The sequence below is a fragment of the Arachis ipaensis genome, chromosome B3, assembly GCF_059453495.1.
Source record: "Arachis ipaensis isolate K30076 ecotype BB chromosome B3, ASM5945349v1, whole genome shotgun sequence".
In the NCBI taxonomy this organism is placed as follows: domain Eukaryota; kingdom Viridiplantae; phylum Streptophyta; class Magnoliopsida; order Fabales; family Fabaceae; genus Arachis; species Arachis ipaensis.
This window is the reverse complement of record NC_142438.1, coordinates 93101013-93106244: the sequence shown is the minus strand read 5'-3', so window position 1 is coordinate 93106244 and position 5232 is coordinate 93101013. Positions and strand designations below refer to the sequence as shown.

The window sequence follows — 5232 nt, the reverse complement described above, 5'->3', positions numbered from 1 at the left end:
CTAGCGTGACAAGCTACCTAGACCGTATCAATGTTGCCCTCCCAGCCTTGTCAAGCATTGCTCGGTGAGTGTGGAGAGCTGAGTGCTCTTTGCTTGGCACGGGGTCCCAGCTTCGAGCCTTAGTGGAGGCATTTGGGCGCCCATTTTCTTTGTGAAGGAAACAAGGCTAGCTCCTCTTGCTCCTTGGTTCGAACCTCCATGATTGCATTTTAGCCAATTTTTGCTTGTTTTCCTTGCAAGGAGCGCTTCCCTTGGTCCCTTAGGTCATGGGTTCGAAACCTTGTGGCTTCACTAGCAAACATTGCTCCTTGAATTTTCTTGTGCCAACCCCCGATAAAGCTAACAATGTCAACCGAGCTTTGTAAGTTTGCCTTGCTTCCTTTGCTAATTGTAGCACTCGGTTGAGGGAGGGAGCTGAGTTTTCCTTGCTTTGCTTCTTTGGCCTTGAGTAGCGCTCCTTTGGAGAACCTTGAGCTCTTAGAGAGAGCTCTATGCTTTCTCTCCTTTGTTGCGCTACACTTTTCTTCCTTTAGCTACGCTTCCTAAGCCACGCTTTCTTGTTTTCTTCTTTTCTTCACCTACAAGTATTCAAAACAACCAATGAAAGTATCACCAAATTCACAAGGTTTATAAATCATTCAAAAACCAATTAATTTTAGCTTAAACCTCATGATTTAGTGTCAATTAAAGGGTGGTTGATTGATTTAACAAAACCATACAATTCCACTCCAAACCACTTACTTACAATGCAAGAAAGTGCATAAAACCTAATGAAACAAGTAAAAAATGCTTGAAAAGCTAGCATAACATGACTTGTCATCATGGTGCGTACGCACCGATACTTGCACGTGACCCATTTAAAGGCAAAACGCTGGGGGCGATTTCTGAGCTGTCCAGGCCCAAATCCAACTTGTTTCTAAGTGTATTTCATGCAGAATTGAAATCCAAGCAAAGGGGGAGCAATTGTTTGAAGTGCTAGCATCATGTAGGTTAGATTCTAGAGAGAGAAGCTCCCTCTTCTCTGTAGAATTAGGCTAGGTTAGGTTAATCTCTTCTAGATCTAGGTTCATGATGCCAGGGCATTTTGGCCAGTTTCACTGACCTTTTCTTTACTGTTTTTAGGGTAGTTTCTTGCATTTCCTTAGAAAATAAGCTCGTTTTGGGTAGATATTCACTTACATCTTGATTCAAGCATACATTGCGCACTTTACATGATTTCATGAGGATTTTGCATGAATTTAAGGACAAATTGGATGTTGCATTTCCCATGACTTGGACTAGAACTTTGATGCACTTTATTGCTTGATTTAAGGACAAAGGAAGCAAAGAAGAACCACATTAGTGGCTACGTTAGTTACACTAACGTTAACACTAACGTGGAATGGGAGTAACTTGCAAAGTTAATGAGAAAAGTAATTGCCAATAACGCTCTTGAAGCCATCATTGCCCGCGTTAAGAGTCACGTTAACTAAGTTAACGTGAACTCTAACGTGGAAGAAAGGAAATGGAGCCAACGTTAGTGACACTTAACATTATCACTAACGTTGGACCAAGCTCATAAGTGGCCATGTTAGTTTCCACGTTAACTTAGTTAACGTGGCCTCTAACGTTAAGAAGTAAAGGGGAAGCCAATGTTAGTGACATTCAACTTTGTCACAAACGTTGGCCAAGTCACAATAAGCCACGTTAACTTCCACGTTAACCTAGTTAACGTGGAAGCTAACGTGAGGAGACAAAGTGGTCGACAACGTTAGTGACACAAAATATTGTCACTAACGTTGGAAGGAACCTACACAAGCCCCAATAAGCCACGTTAACTCCCACATTAACTTAGTTAACGTGGAAGTTAACGTGAAGAAGGGAGGTGATCGCCAACGTTAGTGACACCCAACATTGTCACTAATGTTGGAATTAGCCCACACAAGCCACTATGAGCCACGTTAACTCCCACGTTAACTTGGTTAACGTGGAAGCTAACGTGGATAAGGGAATGATGAGCCAACATTAGTGACACTCAACTTTGTCACTAACGTTGGAGATGGCTAGCATGGCCACGTTAGAAGCCACGTTAACCTAGTTAACGTGGACTCTAACATGAGAAATAGGGGCACATTGGAACGTTAGTGACAATGGTAAGTGTCACTAACGTTCTCGAAGGTTGGCAAGCCTACGTTAAAAGAGCCATGTTAACTAAGTTAACGTGGACTCTAACGTAAGGAAGGGGGAGACTTCTCAACGTTACTGAGAAAGGTAAGTCCCAGTAACGTGTGCGAAGGGCATAGAGGCAACGTTAGTGGCAACGTTTGTGCCACTAACGTTGAAGTTAACGTGGCTCTTACTTGGGTGAGAAACGTTAGTGAGAAAGGTGATTGTCACTAACGTTCTCGAACCCATATTTTCACTGAACGTTAACACCACTAACGTCCTGAGCTAAAGTCTCTGCCCACTTCACACTTTCTCTCTGCAAGTAAAGCCAAGCCCAATGAAGAAGAGAACTACTTCAAACTCTAGATCCAAAGGCCCATACCTAAGACTTGAAGAGACAACTAGAAGAACAGAAGAGTAGTATATATAGGAGTAGCTTTGAATTAAATTAGGAGTTGGAAATTATAAGGAGCCTCTGGGCATAGAACTACTCTCTGTATTTACTTCCTCTGCAATTCTAGTTTTCATTATGTATTCTCCATCTTTGTTTTCATTTTCCAGAGCTATGAACAACTAAACCCCTTTCATTGGGTTAGGGAGCTCTGTTGTAATTTGATGGATCAATACTAGTTTTCATTATTCTTCTTCTATCTTTTCTCTTGATTTTACTTGAAAGCTTTCGATCTTCATCCAATTGGATAGTTATCTTGGAAAAGAAACTATTCAAACTTGGATCTCTTCTGAACCTTGAAAGAGGAATGAAGAGATCATGCTAGAAATGCTTTCTCATGCTGGACTAAATTGGGTTTGGATGGATATATGACTATAATCCTCTCAACACTTGATTTGGGAAATGCATGTGGTATAATCAGTGACCATACTTCATCTCTTCTCATGAGCAATTGACCAAGGAATTGGCTATTGATCAAGATTTGAGAGATTGAATTACAAGAAATTGTAATTCGATCACTTAAGATTGCCAAGGAGATCAATGAGTGCATTGATTGAGGAAGAGATGAAAATGAAATTGATCCGGAGAATGCAACATCTCCTGTGCCCAATGAACCCCCCATTTCTGATCTTACCCATTCTCTTTAATTTCTGTCATTTACTTTTATGAGCAATTTCCCCATTCCCATTTAAGATTCTGCAATTTACTTTCCGTCATCTACATTCAGCTCTTATTTCTAGCATTTACTTTTCTGTTATTTACTTTCCCGCCATTTAATTTTCTGCAATTCTCAACTCAAATTCTGATTCGCTCAACTAGAACATTCCTCTAATTAAAGTTTCTTGGTCAATCAATCCCTGTGGGATTCGACCTCACTCTATTGTGAGTTTTTACTTGACGACAAATTCGGTACACTTGCCGAAGGAAATTTGTTATGAGACAAGTTTTTCGTGCATCAAGTTTTTGGCGCCGTTGCCGGGGATTGATTGTGCATCAACAATGATTAAATTGGAGGAAAACTAGATTGAGCATTTTATTTTTGTTTGACTTAATTTTCTGTTTGAGTCATTTACTTTCTGTTTTAGTTAATTTTTTTCCTTCCCCATACTTTTTCTTTGTTATTTACCATTCATTTCACTAACCCACTAACTGTTTGATATATTGCATCACTCACACTAACAGTAATTCTGACAGATATACTTTCTGCACCCATTCTCTTTGCTTGTACTTGTTGGTTGTATGACAGGGAGAAGAAGCGGGGCTTCAACTTCCTTTGATTCTGAAGAGAACCTTCCTTACACTAAGGAGGGAGGCAAGAGAAAAACGTGTAGTTGGTACTGAAGAAGAGGAGGAACACTTTGAGGAATACTTTGAACCAAACATGGAAGAAAACATGGAAAACCATCATGCAGAAGAGACTCACAACCATGGCGGAAGAGGACGAGCAAATCATGCTGGGGAGGATAGAAGAGTTTTAGGCTCTTACATCAATCTAAACCCAGGAAACTGTGGAAGTAGCATTCAAAAGCCAACCATCCACGCCAACAATTTTGAACTAAAACCACAGCTCATCACCCTTGTTCAGAACAACTGTTCGTTCGGAGGAAGTGTCCAAGAAGACCCCAATCAACATCTAACCACCTTCCTGAGAATATGTGACACAGTGAAGTCTAATGGTGTTCATCCTGACGCATATAGACTTTTCTTATTTCCATTCTCACTCAAGGATAAGGCAGCCAAGTGGCTGGAGTCTTTCCCAAAGGAGAGCTTGACAACTTGGTAAGATGTGGTGAACAAATTCTTAGCAAGATTTTGCCCTCCTCAATGAATCAATAGGCTGAGAGCTGAGGTCTAAACTTTCAGGCAACAAGATGGTGAGACTCTATATGAAGCATGAGAGAGGTTTAAAGACCTAACAAGGAGGTGTCCACCAGATATGTTCAATGAATGGGTGCAGCTGCACATTTTCTATGAAGGGCTCTCTTATGAGTCAAAGAAGGCCGTAGACCATTCATCCGGAGGATCTTTGAACAAGAAGAAGACCATTGAGGAGGCCATAGATGTCATTGAAACTGTAGCAGAGAATAACTACTTCTATGCTTCCGAAAGAGGGAACACAAGAGGAGTAATGGAGCTAACCAATGTAGATGCTCTGCTGGCCCAAAACAAGCTCATTACCTAGCAGCTGGCTGACCTCACCAAGAAGATGGAGAGAAATCAAGTAGCAGCAATCTCCACTTCATCAACAACCCAAGAAGGAGTGAATGAAGAAGCTGAGGGAAGTCAGGAGCAAGCCAACTACATTGGGAATTCACCTAGGCAAAACCATGATCCATACTCTAAGACCTACAACCCTGGATGGAGGAATCACCCAAACTTTGGGTGGGGAAATCAACAAGACCAAAGCCTTGATCAAAGACGGCCAAATCCCAACAATGCAGCCCACCAACATTTCACATCTAGACCATATCAACACCCCCATAACAACACCTCTCCACATCCACATCAAAACCAAAATAACTTACCTCATCCTTCCACACCTAATCACGATCTACAATCATTTGATGACAGACTCTTAAGGATTGAGAATCTACTTGAAGGCATAGGCAAGGAGATTCAAGACAACAAGGTGTTCA

General features: G+C 41.2%; 1 non-coding gene across 1 annotated transcript; it reads right to left on the bottom strand.

Moving 5' to 3' along the window:
• Positions 1–4430: 4430 nt before the first annotated feature.
• LOC148571593 (small nucleolar RNA R71) lies at positions 4431–4537 on the bottom strand. The gene has a single exon (XR_015908661.1). It is a non-coding gene; the product is annotated as a small nucleolar RNA R71 (small nucleolar RNA).
• Positions 4538–5232: the final 695 nt, after the last annotated feature.